The sequence below is a fragment of the Mustela lutreola genome, chromosome 18 (genome assembly GCF_030435805.1).
Source record: "Mustela lutreola isolate mMusLut2 chromosome 18, mMusLut2.pri, whole genome shotgun sequence".
NCBI lineage: Eukaryota > Metazoa > Chordata > Mammalia > Carnivora > Mustelidae > Mustela > Mustela lutreola.
Window position 1 is genome coordinate 12289654 of NC_081307.1, and position 17344 is coordinate 12306997.

The following is a 17344-nucleotide window of genomic DNA, read 5'->3' on the forward strand; positions in this document are numbered from 1 at the left end:
CTCTCTCTCTGCCTGTCTCTGCCTACTTGTGATCTCTGTCTGTCAAGTAAACAAATAAAAATCTTTAAAAAAAATAATAAAAAAAAGATGTCCTTCAACACACAAAGGGATAAAGACGATGTGGTTCATATACACAATGGAGTATCACTCAGCCATCAGAAAACATGAACACCCACCGTGTGCATTGACACGGATGGAACTGGAGGGTATTACGCTGAGTGAAGTAAGTCAATCAGAGAACAACAATTATCAGATGGTTTCACTCATATGTGGAATAAAAGGAATGGCACAGAGGGTCATGGAGAAGGGAGGGGAAACTGGGAAGAAATCAGAGAGCAAACCATGGCTCTGGGAAACACACAGGATTGTGGAAAGGGGTGGGGGCATGCAGTAACTGGGTGGTGGGCATTAAAGAAGGCATATGATGTGAAGAGCCCTGGGTGTTATACACAACTAAAGAACCATTGAACACTACATCAAAAACTAATGATGTACTATATGTTGCCGAACTGAGTTTAAATTTTAAAAAAAAGAAAAGAAAACACTTCTCAGCGGAGCAGGCAGGTCAACAGCTAGAGCACTGGGAAGAAGGAGGCTCTACGTGGTCTGCTGAGAAGTAAGTACTTATGGAGCAGATACTTCAGACCAAGGACTTTCCATCCCCCTCCGCCAGCCTTGGAAACAGGCATTACGACTAGTATTCATTTTCATTTCACAGATGACAAAGAAAGGTTGAGTAATTTGTCCAAAGTGGAAGCAGAGGTGCTTGAATTCAACCTTGGACCCATCTGAAGCCAAATCCACGCCCTTGCCCTGCACAGGCACATGCAGTACAGGACTGTCTTCCCTCTCCCCCTCTGCCCCACCCATCCCACCAAAGGGCCTCAACTGGCCCTTACACTTTTGCCTTTCTCTCCATCAGAACTTGCTCTAAGAAAACAGACTAACTACGTGTCACTTGTACCTTAGAAATAAGATGAGATACAGACAGCCCACAGAGAAAAGACAAACCCATGAACTTAAAATCACATGAAATATGGGAAGATATTCTTAAGTCTCTTCCAAAAGAGTGTCGACACCTGGAAAAGGGTGGGGGGGGGGCGGGGTTAAGTTCCTATGGGAGCCTGCGGGGATCCTGAGGAAGGGTTGGGGAAGGGCAGGGAGGGGCGGGGACCCAGAGCACAGAGGGCGACCAGACGCTAGCCCCGCCTCAGCGGCCAAGCCGAGGACCCCTCTGAATCCTCAGAACCAGTGAGAAAAAGTTTCTAAGAGGCATCCAGTCATCCTTCTCGATCTTCTTAACTTCATTTATGAGAGGGAAATATCTTTTTCTTCTACTCCTCGAAGTTCTGGGGTGGGGGCCTTGAAACAAAAGACAGATTAACAAGAGAAAAGCATCCCTGCGTATTTAATATATGCCTAACCTGACGTGGAAGCCTTCATAAGGAAATGAAGACCCAAAGAAGTGGTTCAACCTACACATTTTTTGCTGGGTTTGAGGAAGAGTGGAAAGTCTTGGAGAAAATGTGGTTAGGACAAAGGGTATGAAGTGAGAATAGTAACCGCGGGGCGGGGGGGAAGGGGGGTGACTTTGCAAGAGCTGTCCCTTCAGACTCCTGTCAGCATCTGTCCATCTTCAGAGAGAAGGATGTTCCTTTTGTCCTGCTCTAGGGAGGGCACCCCTCATGTGACAGTCTCATGAGCTGCTGCAGGGGAAGGTCAGGAAATCCTTCCCAGTCCTGCCATTTCTAAAATTCCCTCACCTTAAAATATTCAGCACGCCAAGTTTCCACATTTGGGGTCGTGTGTCCTCAACCCTTTCACCTGCAAACCTTTCTGACAGGCACAATCTCACAGCCCCTAAAGAGAGGAAACACAGGACCTCCTTGTTGAGTATTCCCACCAGCCAGGAAGTTTTAGTGGAGTCCCAAGTGATACACGTGATCTGTCTTCCCATCAGAAATTATAATCCAGGGACGCCTGGGTGGCTCCGTGGGTTAAAGCCTTTGCCTTCAGCTCAGGTCATGATCCCGGGGTCCCACATTGGGCTCTCTGCTCGGTGGGGAGCCTGCTTCCCTCTCTCTCTGCCTGCCCCTCTGCCTACTTATGATTTCTGTCAAATAAATAAATAAAATCTTAAAAAAAAAAAAGAATTATAATCCCACATTAAACATGCCTCTTCACCCCCTTCCAAATCTAATTTGCCTCATCTGTTCTAAGATGCTCTTCTGTCCCTGTGGCATCTTTGAACAAATCTACCCTCTGAGGAAGAGAGTTCGGGACTCTAAGCACCCCAACTCGGTTCATGTTTGGGGTGAAGGCAGTGGCCTTGTAGAATGAGAAGGAAAGGAAAGTCTCCAAATTCATGTGTACTTGCTGCGTGGAGCTCACGTTCCCCAGGTGAGTATTAAGCTAAGCAGAGCGTTGGTCCCCCTGCACTAAGGTGGAAGTTCCTCCCACACAAAGAAGCCTGCCCCATGAGTCTGAGAGATTCTACAAGGGCCTGGCCTGAGAAGTGGCTACGCCCCAGCCAGCATCTGCTTCCATTCTTCAGAGCAAAGACAAAAAAGTCCTTTAACGTGGACTGCACTGCATCTGTATGCCAGGCCCTTGACCTCAGTGATCTTATTTCAACCACAAAGCAATTCACTCCAAAGCCATGTTTCCCCACTTTATATTATTGTTCCTATCATCAACTGCAGTGATAATGATTATTCAGTGGCTTTCTTGTATAGAGTCGGCCCTTCCCCCACCTACTGGAATATAAACCCCATGAGACACAGGCAGTGTCCTCTCTCCACCATAATCCCAGAAGCTAGAAAGATCGTTGATGCTTAATAAATACTTGTTGAGTAAGGAAATTCTGCAGGTAGGAAACTAAAGTTCAAATAACTTAAATAATATGTTCCATATCAATCAACTACAAGAGAAGAGCTAAGAATGGAACAGACACGGGCTTGGCAAACTCTGAGGCCACGATACCATGTGGCCTTCATTAAAAAGACAGGAATTTCAACCCCCCCCCCCTCCTTCTTGCCTAACTTTGCTTAAAAGGAGCTTAAACCCCTCTGCCAGGGCCAGATGCATCTCTCTGCATCTCCTCCCACTGACAGTGGGATCGAGTTAGTTCAGGGGGCCCGGAGCTAGAAACTACCTCCCATGCTGGTACGTTCCAGCTCCATACGCTGTGGGATGCTGCAAATCGGAATAATACGAGAATCATGACTGCGAAGGCCTGTGTATGAGAAAGTCTGGGAAGAGCTGGTTGTGAGCAGTGATTCTCAAAGGGACCCCCCAGACCAGCAGCATCAGTATCACTGGGGAACTGATCAGAAATGCATATTCCTGGGCTCTACGCTTTCTGATTCTACTGAATCAGAAACTCTGGGGTGGGGCCCAGCCATCTGTGTTTTAGTAAGCCCTCTAGGTGATGTGCAGATTCACCAAGATTTGAGAATCACCTGTGTAGTAGGTAGAAAAAAGGAGGGGAATGGCAAATGCCATCATTTTTTTTTTTCTTTTAGAGAGAGAAAAAGAAAGCAGTGGGGAGGTGCAGAGGGGGCGACAGAGAATCTGAGCAGGGAGCCTGACCTCAGGCTCAATCCCAGGACCCTGAGAACATGATCTGAGCTGAAATCAAGAGTCAGATGCTTAACCAACTGAGCCACCCAGGCGCCCCCAAATGCCATCGATTTTTACCAGCTGTATCCTCCAGTTGAGGCTCCAGTAATAATCAAGGTAAGGAGAGATTCGTGCAGATTGAGAACATCAGCCCGAGAAAGGCTAACTTTCCCTTCTTTGAGGCTCCCTTTCTTAGCATCGTCCAGAGGCCCCGGGTGAAAAGGAACGCAGTAAACTCAAATGATGCCTTTGACTACCCTGGATTTTAGTTTTCCAGGCATGTCCTTCAGGCCAGCTTCACCTGGAGCAAGCTCAGAGTCTCCCTAAAAAGAGAACAGAAAGCCATTCCTTGCTCCCTACCCCACCCCCTTGCCTGGAAATTGTCTTCTTCCATCCTAGCCCGCTGGCTTTAATTAGGAGGAGCAGAGCAGCGTGCAGACTGGAGACAGCAGGCGGTCTTAGCACAAAAATGTGTTCAATAAACAGCTTTGGATAATCAGAGGTCACCATGTTTCCGTGTCTGCATTCTCCTCCTCTTTTCTGGCTTCTCCTTCCCCATCTTGTTTGTCTTACCATTTACACCTCATTAGTCACAAAGAAGCCACCAGCTCCCAGTCCTGTTGCAATGAGCTTAGGAGGGGGTGCAGATTCAGAGAGGTGGAAGGCTGGGAGGAGGGAAGTCAGAATCAATGAAATCATATCGCATGTGCACAATCAGCTATAATTAGGCATCTTATAAATACCTATTATACAAATGCATTACAGTGACAAAATTAGGCATGTTTAAATGCATTTAGACTCTGGGCAACAGAGGGTAATTTTTTGGACCCGAGAGGAATCTGCTATATTAAAAAGAGCATTAAATGCATATTACTAAGCAAAAGAGGTCAATCTGGGAAAACTACATATTGTATAACTCTAACTCCATGACTCTCTTTTTTCTTAAAAAGGCAAAACAATGGAAACAATTAAAAAGATCAGTGGCTTTCAGCAGAGATCAGGGAAGGAGCGATGACTAGGCAGAGCTCGGAGGCTATTTAGGGACGTGAAACTACTCTATAGGATATTGTAATGGTGCATCTGTTCTTTGCCCATGGAATGTACAAGCCCAAGAGTGAACTCTGAACTATGGACTTTGGGGGGCGCCTGGGTGGCTCAGTGGGTTAAAGCCTCTGCCTTCGGCTCAGGTCATGATCCCACGGTCCTGGAATCGAGCCTCACATCGGGCTCTCTGTTCAGCGGGGAGCCTGTTTCCTCCTCTCTCTCTGCCTGCCTCTCTGACTACTTGTGATCTCTGTCTGTCAAATAAATAAAATCTTTTTAAAAATAAATAAATAAATAAAACTTATTTTTAAACCCTTATTATTATTTTTTAAATTTTATTTATTTATTTGACAGAGATCACAAGCAGGCAGAGAGGCAGGCAGAGAGAGGAGGAAGCAGGCTCCCTGCTGAGCAGAGAGCCTGACGCAGGGCTCAATCCCAGGACCCTGAGATCATGACCTGAGCCAAAGGTAGAGGCTTAACACACTGAGCCACCCAGGCACCCCAACCCTTATTATGTTTTTAAAAGCACTCAAAAGATATGTACTTTGAGTCTATCATGATCTCAGTCACATGCTGGCTGTGCAAACTTTGGCAAGTTACTTGGCTTCTCTGAACCTCAGTGACATCATCTATAAAATGAGAATAATAATATCTTCTATTTATTTAAGATTTTATTAGGGGCGCTTGGGTGGCTCAGTGGTTAAGCCGCTGCCTTCGGCTCGGGTCATGGTCTCGGGGTCCCGGGATCGAGTCCCGAATCGGGCTCTCTGCTCGGCGGGGAGCCTGCTTCTTCCTCTCTCTCTGCCTGCCTCTCTGCCTACTTGTGATCTCTCTCTGTCAAATAAATAAATAAAATTTTATTTATTTATTTGAGAGAGTGAGAGAGAGCACAAAAGCAGGGGCAGAGGGAGAGAAAGAAGAAGACTTCCTGCTAAACAGGGAGCCCAATATGGAGCTCAATCCCAGGACCCTGGCATCATGACCTGAGCTGAAGGCAGATGCCTAATGCCTAAGCCACCCAAGCACTCTAGAATAATATCTTCTACACAGATATGTTGCAATGGCTAAAGTGAAGATACATGGATAGACACATGGTCCATGTTTGTTTAGTTAATAATAATAGGAAATAATGTGTAGAATTTGGGGCACAGACTGGGGCTAGGATTCTAGAGGGCTTCCCTGAAGTAGACAGGGCTACCCCAATCAGCACTATTTATATCATAATCTGACTTGGCATACAAATGTCTTCCCCTACCACTGAAAAATGTCTGCCCCACTGGCCTGCTAGATACCCAAGGAGTGACCCCTGGGAGCACCAGATCTAGAGTTTAGGACCAAACTATACAGTATTGTAAACATCTCAAGAGGTGGGGGAATGAATAACATCTTAGCATTGATTGATGAGTTATATTATCAACTTAAAAGCAATGTCCTAAGAGAACAGAACACAGAATATGTTAAGTTTTGATAAAGGGGGTTGACAGAAAATCTGAAAATCACCAGAAGCTCGAGGCATTACCTGGGAAAGTAGGTTTAGTTCCGAAGGTCAGAATGAGCTGTCAGGGGAGAGTTTTTAAGGCAAGCCACCAAACTAAGAGAGGAAATCAATCAAAAAACAAGCCACAAAGATACTGAGCCCCTACACTGGGTGGCCATCGTTCTGACCAAAACAGGAATTCAGGAAATGGGGGGGGGGGGGGCAGTTAAAGATTTTATTTATTTATTTGATACACACACACTGAGAGAGAAACAGCACAAGGGAAGCAGCAGGCAGAGCGGAAGGGAGAAGCAGGCTCCCTGCCGAGCAAGGATCCAGATTCAGGGCTTGATCCCAGGACCCTGGGATCATGACCTGAGCTGAAAAGGCAGATGCTGAACCGACTAAGCCACCCAGGTGCCCAGGAATTCACAAATCTAGGTTCTGGCGAAAGGGAGAGACAAAAAACAAGTAAATAAATAAGCATAATAACTAACTTTATATAGTATATTAAAGGGCAATCCATTCTAGAAAGAAGAAAAGATAAAGCACAATAGGGAGAATAGAGAGTGGGAGACCCCATTTTATTTATTTATTTTTTAAGATTTTATTTACTTATTTGACAGAGAGAAAGATCACAAGTAGGCAGAGAGGTAGGCAGGGGCGGGGGGAGCAGGCTCCCTGCTGAGCAGAGAGCCCGATGCAGGGCTCGATCCCAGGACCCTGAGATCATGACCTGAGCCAAAAGCAGAGGCTTAACCCACTGAGCCACCCAGGCACCCCTAAGGAGATCCCATTTTAAATAGGAGAAGTTGAAGGAGTTGAGAATCAAGCAGGTCTCAGCAGGGAGGAGTTTTCCAGGCATCTCAAGCAAAGGCTCAGGGTGGCAGTGCTCCAGGCTATTCCAGCAATAGTGAGACCAGGATGGCCGCAGCTACTGAGCAAGGAGATGAACAGAGGAAAGGAGGTGAGAGCTTTTAAGGGTCCAATGACATGGGGCCTTGGGGCTACCACAAGGATGCTGGTTTCTCTCCTGAAATAGGAAACTATTGCCAGTTTATGAGCCAAAAGAGTAGCACGATCTGGATTATGCTGGAGATGGATCACTCTGGCCGTTGTGCTAAGACTCAAATCTATGGGGACAAAAGTAGAAGCAAGTGAGCTTGGAGGAGGGCCCTGCAGTTGAACCTGCCAGGTAAGCCTTGACAGTGGTTGAACCAAGATGACAGCAGGAGAGGCGCGAAGAGTCTCAGATCTTGACCGTATACTCAGGGCAGACCACCAGGCTCGCCGGAAGGAGTGGATGGACAAGGCTTTGGCCCTGAGCTACTGGAAGGACAGAGGTGTCACCAACTGAAGGGAAGGCCTTCCTGGCATAGGTTTGAAGGGCGATCAGGGGTATGGAGAAAAGTGGCAAGAGGGGGAGTAGATGTAGCTCACATTTTCCTGTATCTTGGCCCAGGTATGAGAAGGAACACAGCATGCATCTACGACATTGACCATGCCAATGCCACGTGACCACATTCAGCAGGAATCATGCAGAAACATTTCCTAAGCCCTCAGTTTCCCCCAATGCAATGGAACAAACAAATCTAAAGAGACAGATGGAAGGAAACATGAGTGCCTTTGGTTACCCTCTATATGAGCATTCTCCCATTCCATGCCCAACACAACCACCTCTGCCACCACACCAAGAGGACAGCCAAGTCCCCAGGAGTCACATTCAATGAGATTGTGAATTATTTCATCAATCCCCCTAGAGAGGAATGCCAGTTTCCTGAAGAGTCTTGTGCCCGCCACCCCGCCTTGTTTGCCACCCTCCAAACATGTTCACAGAAGATCTAACTCATAAACCAATCTGCAGTTTGAGATAACTGATTAAAAGAGGGGCGCCTGGGTGGCTCAGTGGGTTAAGCCGCTGCCTTCGGCTCAGGTCATGATCTCGGGGTCCTGGGATCGGGTCCCGCATCGGGCTCTCTGCTTGGCAGGGAGCCTGCTTCCTCCTCTCTCTCTCTGCCTGCCTCTCTGCCTACTTGTGATCTCTGTCTGTCAAATAAACAAATAAAATCTTTAAAAAAAAAAAAAAAAGCTGAAAATACTCTGAATATGTTAAAGTAGACAACACCCTAAGCCAAGGGACAGAGTTATGAAATACCAGCCTCCCATTAAGGTAACTTAGGGTCAGAGGCCTTGGACTCACATCACGGAGGAGTGACGTCCTGAGATAATAGTAGGGCCACAGCCAGACGTCAAAGCAGCTTCCTTGACTCTTCTGGTCCCAGAAGAAGGAAGGAGGAAGTAAGCTCATCAGGGGGTAAACACACTCATGCTTGCCCACATGTTTTTCCCTCTTGTGGAACGTCCTTCCCTCTGTTCTGGGACTCTGATCCAAGAAATACAGAGCAAACAACGGCCTCATTCTCCAAGCCCTTCCCTTCGAGACCCCAACAGATAAGACGTGTGTGTAACACACACATGCATATGCGCATGTGTACGTGTGTGGGGGCCTTTGCATTAACTTCCAGAGGTCTTAAACCACCTGGTCACCCAGGGGTCTGCTAAGCAACAGCAGGGAAGCAGGGAAGCAAGCAGGGAGCCCTCTCGCTCTGAGCCAGCAGGAGCCCCTCTAGGGGTCTCTCAGGTACCAGTCACTCACTCGGCGTGAAGCTGACAGCTACCTCCAGCAACAATTAGGCTGCTCCACATTTTTCGGAGGCTGTAATGTTAAATCAATCAATCAGGGGTGCCACTGACAGAAGCCCAAGCTGCCAACTCACTTCGGGGATGCAAGGGAAGCGATCACCACACAAGCTCTTTCTTGCAGTTCCACGAGAGCCCAGTCCACTTGGGGAAGCCGTGAAGGATCCATCCCTGGTTACATGTTCCCTCCCGCGGTGGCTTTAGGCTGCACTTGGCAAATCAGTCACTCCTGGCAGAGCCACGCGTATTCAGAAACACATCCACGCAGACACACACACGTTGCCCGGAGAGGAATGTGTGTCCCCCAGCAGACACACAGAAAGATGTGTAGCCCCCACCCCCGCCCCAGGACTGGACCACCGCCATCCACACCACCTTTTGGACCAGGTCACGTGGCTCAAACCCCAGACCGAAACCTGAGGAAATACCACATGTGAGGAGAAATAAGATGGACCAGCACTGCCCCTTGTGCTGGCCACAATAAATAAAAGAACAATGGTTTTATTTGTTTTAGTTTTGTTCTAGAAAGAAAGAAAGAAAAGAAATGAAGCAAAACTAGCAAACCACACTAGTTCAGTGTCCCACCGTTTCAGGCTGAGATTGCTATCCACTGGGTGATTTTTCTTCCTTTTTTTTTTTTTTTTTTTTTTTTTTTTTGGTTAAGATTCTTATTTATTTACTTACTTGTCAGAGAGAGAACACACACAGGGGGAGCAGCAGTCAGAGAAAGAAGCAGGCTCCCTGCTGAGCAAGGAACCCATCTCAGGACTCGATCCCAGGACCCTGGGACCATGACCTGAGCCAAAGACAGACACTCAACTAAGCCTCCCAGGGATCCCATCCACTGGGTGACTTCCATCTTAGCCCATGCTCTTTTTGTGTCTTTTTGGAGGTAACTAATCTTTATAGTCTTATGTTTTCTCCTTCCAAACCCATCTTAATTTCCTATTCTCATCATCTGACTGTCCACTCCAACCACCCCCTACACACAGACTTAAAACAAGTTCAACATCCTTCTGAAAGAGACCAGACTACCAGACCTTGTAGAATGCTCTTGATTAATTCCACTGAGGCACTGGGGGTGTGTAATAAAAATTAACGATAAAGAAAAAGAGGGAAATTTAGACTTTCAGTAACTGATTAAAAAAAAAAAAATTGCATAGCCAGAGAGAACTCAGACACAAAGGCACAGATCCGTGGAAACTCCACACACACAAACAGGCTACACGCACACATTTATGTCTCAAAATAGAAAACGTATTCAAAATAGAAAACATGCAATGAGCTCCACCCTGCGCCTGGAAACAGGCAAATGGCATGTCCCAGATTCCAGCTTCCGTATTTAATTTGTTAACACGCAAGACATCAGAGGCATCACTTTGAACTGCAGACATCAATATGATTTAAACGGCTGCCACTTAATGTGGTAAGGAGGAATCAATTGTGCCCTGAAAACTGAAGACGGGCAGGAGCGTCATCCTGTCGGTTTCCTGGGAAATAATGAGCCCTATTAATAGTTGTTAACATGAATCAACGAATCACTCCTTTGTCAGCGGCTGTGGCTGGGCCCCAGAGTCAATCAGTGAAGAGGAAGAAAACTGATGACTCAGGAAAAGTCTCAGCAAGGAGAGGGGGCAGGGAACTGGCTCCTCTACGACACTGGCCCCAGCCCCACTGGAAGGAGAGAAGGACTCAGCTAGCAACGGGGCCTCAGAGGGGGATGTGCACCAGTTAGAGATGGAAAGCTCAACCAGAAAGCCGGCATGTGGACTGATAAGACCAAGACAGAGACATCAAGGTCAGGGCGCCTCTCCCTTCAAAACCAAAAATTTAAAGCTGCTAATATCATACTAATGAAAGGGTCTGTAAGGCAGGGTTGAGTAAGACCAACAAGTTGTCTGGAGAAGGGCTAAGTGATGATGGTGCATTCTTGCTCACCCCCACCCATGACGCCCCTCCCCCACTCCTCCCATACACCCTGCCAGGCACACCATTGTACAGATGTGTTTTCTTCCCCATTTCCCTCCTTTCAAGACAGACCCACACAAACCGTTTCGCAACATATATGCCAAAGCATAAATAGCCTTCATAATTAAAAAGCTCATGAGTTCTTGCAAACCAAAAAGAATAAGCGAGAGATCTCAGTAATGGTAATTGAGAGTTAGGAAACACTTTATTGCATGACAGGCACAAAGAGCTTTCTCTAAATTATCTCCTTTAACTCACTCAGAAACTCAGAGGTAAATAATGTTATACCCATTTGACAGGTGGGAAAAACTGAGGCTTGGAGTAGTTAAGTAACTTGCTTAAGATGGCACTATTAGCAGATAAACAAAGACTGATTTGGAGCCAGGACTGTCTGTTGAAAGTCTGCACTTTTACAGAATGCCACATCAATTTCTCACAAGCAATGCACAAAAAGAGAAATACAAGTGACCAATAAAGATTTTAAAATATAGGGGAGGAGCAAGATGGTAGAGGAGTAGCCGACCTAAATATCATCGGGTCCTAGGAGTTAACTAGTTATCAAACCATTCTGAACACCTACAAATTCAACAGGAGATAGAGAAGAAAAGCAGTTCCTAGGAACAGAAAAGCAACCACTTTCTGGAAGGTAGGACATGCAGAGAAGCGAATCCAAGCTGACGTATGAGAAGAGAGACCACGGCAGAGCCCCGGGGTCGGGGGTGCGGGCCAGAGAGGCCAGCTCCCAGGAAGCAATAGAGCAGCAGAGCACAAAATCAGAAATTTTAGGAGTTGGCTCCACTGAGCAACATTCCTCCAGAGGCTAAGTGGGGGGTTGGAGCCCTTGCGGGGACAGTGTGGTCTCAGGAACTGCAGGGTCACAGAAAGACTGAGAGTGCATGAGTGTGACAGAGCCCCCAGGTATTGGGATAGGGAAGCCACTGCAGAGACAGAGCCGAGGTGGGGGATCTCAGCTCAGGGTTACTTTAAACCATGATCTGAGGCACAGTTGGACCACTGCTCTGTGAGCAGGGACCCCTCAAGTGGCAGATCCAGGGAGACTCACCTTCCTCCTCCAGGAGGAGCAGCACAGGAGCACTGCAGGAATCTGCTGGGTTTGGAGACTCCAAACAGGGTCATGTGCCAGAGACAGAAATGCTCAGTCACAGGCCATGTGAGCACAAAGTGCCGCCAGAGACCAGGGAGACTGGAGTGATTGACTGCTTTTCTCTGAGGGTGCACTAGGGAGTGGGGCCCCGAGCTCTGCACTCCTAGAGTCCAGAGATTGGGAGGCCGCCATCTTCATTCTCCTCCTCCAAAGTTGTACAGAAACCATTCAAGGAACAACAGCTCTCAAGATCAAAACCCAGCGGATTACTTAGATGGCCCCTGGCAAGGGCGGTGCAATTCCACCTCAAGCAAAGACATTTGAGAATCACTGCAACAGGCCCCTCCCCCAGAAGATCTGCAAGAACATCCAGCCAAGACCAAGTTCACTGATCAATGAGAACTGTGGAACTCCAGAGCTAGGAGAAAGCAACACATAGAATTCATAGCATTTTCCCCATGTTCCATTCATCTTTCAAATTTAAATGTTTTTAATTTTATTTTTTCTTATTCTATTTTTTTAATATTCCCCTTGCTAATTTAACCTTTTTAAATTATTTTATATATAATGCCTTTTCAAAAATCTTTTTAAGTTTACATTGCTATATTCTATTCCTTCACTGTATTTAACCTTATTTTTTATATACATACAAGTTTTTCATTCTTTGAAATTAGGGGATACAGTTTCTTCTAACATCAAAATACACCCTAAATCTAGTGCATAGCTTTGTTCTAGTCTCCACCTGATCACATTCTTTACTCTTTTTTTCCCTCTTTTTAACCAACTTCTTATCTTATGAATTCCTTTTTTAGAATCTTTTTTAATTTTCATCTTTACAATCATATTCCATCCCTTCATCATGTTTACCCTGTGTGTGTGTGTGTGTGTGTGTGTGTACACACATTTTTCTTTCTTTAAAATTTTGGGAGGAAATTTCTTCTAATAGACCAAAATACACACAAAATCAAGTATGTGCCTCTGTTCTATTCACCAGTCTTTTTTTTTTTTTTCTCCTTTCCTCTCCCTCCATGTTCAGGTCTCTACTGATTTGGTTAGTGTATATTTTTCTGGGGTCACTGCTACCCTTTTAGCATTTTGTTCTCTTATTCGTCTATTCTTATCTGGATAAAATGACAAGGCAAAAAAACTCACTTTAAAAAAAAAAAAAAAGAACAAGAGGCAGTATCGATGGCTAGGGACCTAATAAATAAGGACATTAGTAATATGTCAGAACTAGAGTTCAGAAAGAAAATTTTCAAGATGCTAGCTGGGCTTGAAGATAGCACAGAAGATACTATAGAATCCCTTTCTGGATAAATAAAATCCTTTTCTGGAGAAATAAAAGGACTAAAATCTAACCAAGTTAAAATCAAAAAAGCTATTAATGAGGTGGAATAAAAAATGGAGACTCTTACTGCTAGGATAAATGAGGCAGAAGAGAGAATAGTGATATAGAAAACCAAATGATGGAGAATAAAGAAGCTGAGAAAAAGAGTGAAAAACAACTACTGGGCCACAAGGGAAGAATTTGAGAGATAAGTGATACCATAAGATGAAACAATATTAGAATAATTGGGATACCAAACGAAGAAGAGAGAGAGAGATGGGCATATTGGAGCAAATTACGGCAGAGAGTTTCCCTAATGTGGCAAAGGGAACAAGCATCAAAATCCAGGAAGAATAGAGAACTCCCCTCAAAATCAATAAAAATAGGACCATACCCCATCATCTAAGAGTAAAGCTGACAAGTCTCAAATAAAAAGAGAGGATCATAGAAGCTGCTTGGAGAAGAGGTCTGTTAAGTACAATGGTAGAAATATCAGACTGGCAGAAGACCTATCCACAGAGAACTGGCAGGCCAGAAAGGACTGGCATAATATATTCAGAGCACAAAATGACAAAAATATGCAGCCAAGAATACTATATCCAGCCAGGCTGTCATTGAAAATAGGAGAAGAGATAAAAAGCTTCCAGGGGCGCCTGGGTGGCTCAGCGGGTTAAAGCCTCTGCCTTCGGCCCAGGTCATGATCCCAGGGTCCTGGGATTGAGCCCCACATCGGGCTCTCTGCTCAGTGCAGAGCCTGCTTCTCTCTCTCTCTGCCTGCCTCTCTGCCTACTTGTGTTCTCTATCAAATAAATAAATAAAATCTTAAAAAAAAAAAAAAAAGCTTCCAGGACAAACAGAAACTAAAAGAATTTGCCAACACCAATCCAACCCTATAGAAAATACTGAAAGGTATCCTCTAAGCAAAGAGAGAGCCTAAAAGTAACAGGTCAGAAAGGAACAGAGATAATATACAGTAACAGTAACCTTCCAGGCAATACAGTGGCACTAAATTGATATCTTTCAATAGTCACTCTGAATGTAAATGGGCTAAATGCCCCAATCAAAAGACACAGGGTATCAGAATGGAAAAAAAGAAGAAGAAGATGACCCATCAATATGCTGTCTGCAAGAAATTCATTTTACACCCAAAGACACTTCCAGATTTATAGGGAAGGGTGGAAAACCACTGACCATGCTAATGGACATCAAAAGAAAGCTGGGATGACAATCCTTATATCAGATAAATTAGATTTTAAGCCAAACACTGTAATAAGAGATGAGAAAGGACACTATATCATACTTACAATGTCTGTCCAGTAAGAAGATCTAACAATTTTAAATATCTATACCCCTAACATGGGAGCAGCCAATTATATAAACCAATTAATAAAAAAATCAAAGAAACATATCAACACTAATACAATAATAGTAGGAGACCTTAACACCAACCTCACTGACAAGAACGGTTCCCTGAAGCAAAAGATCAACAAGGAAATAAAGGCCTTAAATGACACACTGGACAAGAGGGACATCACAGATATACTCAGAATATTCCATTCCAAAGCAAAAGAATATACATTCTTCTCTAGTGCACATGGAACATTCTCCAGAATAGATCACATCCTGGGTCACAAATCAGATCTCAACCAGTACCAAAACACTGGGATCATTCCCTGCATATTCTCAAACCACAATGCTTTGAAACTACAACACAACGACAACAGGAAGTTGGAAAGAACTCAAATACATGGAGACTAAAGAGCATCCTACTAAAGAATAAATGGGCCAACCAGGAAATTAAAGAAGAATTGAAAAAAGTCATGAAAATGAAAACACAACTGTTCAAAATCTTTGGGACACAGCAAAGGCAGTCCTGAGAGGAAAGTATATAGCAATACAAGCCTTTCTCAAGAAACAAGAAAGGTCTCAAGTACACAACCTAACCCTATACCTAAAGAAGCTGGAGAAAGAACAGCAGAGAAAGCCTAAACCCAGCAGGAGAAGAGAAATCATAAAGATCAGAGCAGAAATCAATGAAAGAAAAACCAAAAGAACACTAGAACAAATCAATGAAATTAGGAGCTGTTCCTTTGAAAGAATTAATAATACTGATAAACCCCTGGCCAGACTTATCAGAAAGAAAAGAGAGAGGACCCAAATTAATAAAATTATGAATGAAAGAAGAGAGATCACAACCAACACCAAGGAAATACAAACAATTACAAGAACATATTATGACCAACTCAACACCAGCAAATCCAACAATCTGGAAGAAATGGATTGGAAGAAATGCATTCCTAGAGACATATAAACTACCAAAACTGAACCAGGAAGAAATAAAAAGCCTAACCAGTAAGGAGATTGAAGCAGTCATCAAAAATCTCCCAAGAAACAGGAGTCCGGGGCCAGATGGCTTCCCAGGGGAATTCTACCAAACATTTAAAGAATTAATACCCATTCTCCTGAAACTGTTCCAAGAAATTGAAATGGAAGGAAAACTTCCAAACTTATTTCATGAGGCTAGCATCACCTTGTTCCCAAAACAAAGACCCCATCAAAAAGGAGAATTACAGACCAATATCCTTGATGAACACAGATGCAAAAATTCTCACCAAAATATTACCCAATAGTCCATTAAAAAGATTATTTACAAAAAAAAAAAAAAAAAAAACTAGACTAGGGAGACACGAGAGCTAATTTCAATTTGGTATCTTGGATTTGATCCTGGAACAAAGGATAACAAAGGATGTTAGTGGAAAAACTGGTGAAATATGACTAAAGTCTGCAGGTCAGTTAAGAGCTGTGGGCCAGCATTAATTTCGTAAGTGTTGACAAATGTACCATGGTGATGTACAACGTCAACAACAGGGGAGGCCAGGTGCCGGCCTGTACGATCTTTGTAACTCTTCTGTCAATGTAAAATCATTTCAAAACTAAAAGTCTTTTAAATAAAGCAACAATTCTAAAAAAAAAAAAAAAAAAAAAAAAAAAAGATTATTTACTATGACCACGAGGGATGTATTCCTGGGCTACAAGGCTGGTTCATCATTCACAAATCAATCAATGTGATACAATATATTAATAAATGAAAGAACAAGAGTGAGGAGTCAAGATGGCAGAGAAGTAGCAGGTTGAGACTACATCAAGTAGGAGGAGATCAGCTAGATAGATTATCAATCCATTGCAAACACCTACAAATCCAACAGGAGACCGAAGAGAAGAGCAACAATTCTAGAAACAGAAAATCGACCACTTTCTGAAAGGTAGGACAGCAGAGAAGTGAATCCAAAGTGACAGGAAGGTAGACCATGGGGTGAGGGGCCGGCTCCCGGCCAGCGGCAGAGCAACGGAGCACAAAATCAGGACTTTTAAAAGTCTGTTCTGCTGAGGGACATCGTTCCAGAAGCTAAACTGGGGTGAAGCCCACACGGGGTCAGCGTGGCCCCAGGTCCTGCAGGGTCACAGAAGGATTGGGGGTGTCTGAGTGTCACAGAGCTCACAAGTATTAGAGCAGGAAAGCTGGCTACAGAGACGGGGCCAAGGAGTGAGCTCTCAGCTCGGGGTTACCTTGAACCAGTCACAGGCTGGGTGAGCCCGGAGCGAGACTGGAGGCCAGGGAGACGGCAGTGATTCAACGCTTTTCTCTGAGGGTGCCCTGATGAGTGGGGCCCCAAACTCTCGGCTCCTCTGGGCTGGCGATTGGGAGGCCAATCGCCATTTTCATTCCCATCCTCTGGAACTCTACAGAAAGCGCTCAGGGAACAAAAGCTCCCCAAAAGTGAACCCGAGCAGTTTACTTAGCCCGGCCCCTGGTAAGGGCGGTGCAATTCCGCCTGGAGCAAAGACACTTGAGAATCACTACACCAGGCCCCTCCCCCAGAAGATCAACAAGAAATTCAGCCAAGACCAAGTTCACTTACCAAGGAGAACAGCAGAATTCCAGAGCAGGAGAAAGCAAAGCATGGAATTCACGGCTTTCTCCCCATGATTCTTTAGCCATGTACTTAATTTAATTCTTTTAATTTAATTTTTTTCTTCTTCTAAATTTTTTTTAACTTTTATCCTTTCCTCTTTTAACGTTTTTTAACTAGGTTATCTT

The 17344-nt window shown here is 44.7% G+C and overlaps 1 long non-coding RNA gene across 1 annotated transcript in view; it reads right to left on the reverse strand.

The window, feature by feature from the left end:
* Nucleotides 1-16986, reverse strand: part of LOC131820542 (uncharacterized) — a 363576-nt gene extending 346590 nt beyond the window's left edge. Inside the window, exon 1 of the long non-coding RNA XR_009349681.1 lies at nucleotides 16813-16986. This is a non-coding gene — a long non-coding RNA (uncharacterized LOC131820542). The remainder of the gene's footprint in view (nucleotides 1-16812) is intronic.
* Nucleotides 16987-17344: the final 358 nt, after the last annotated feature.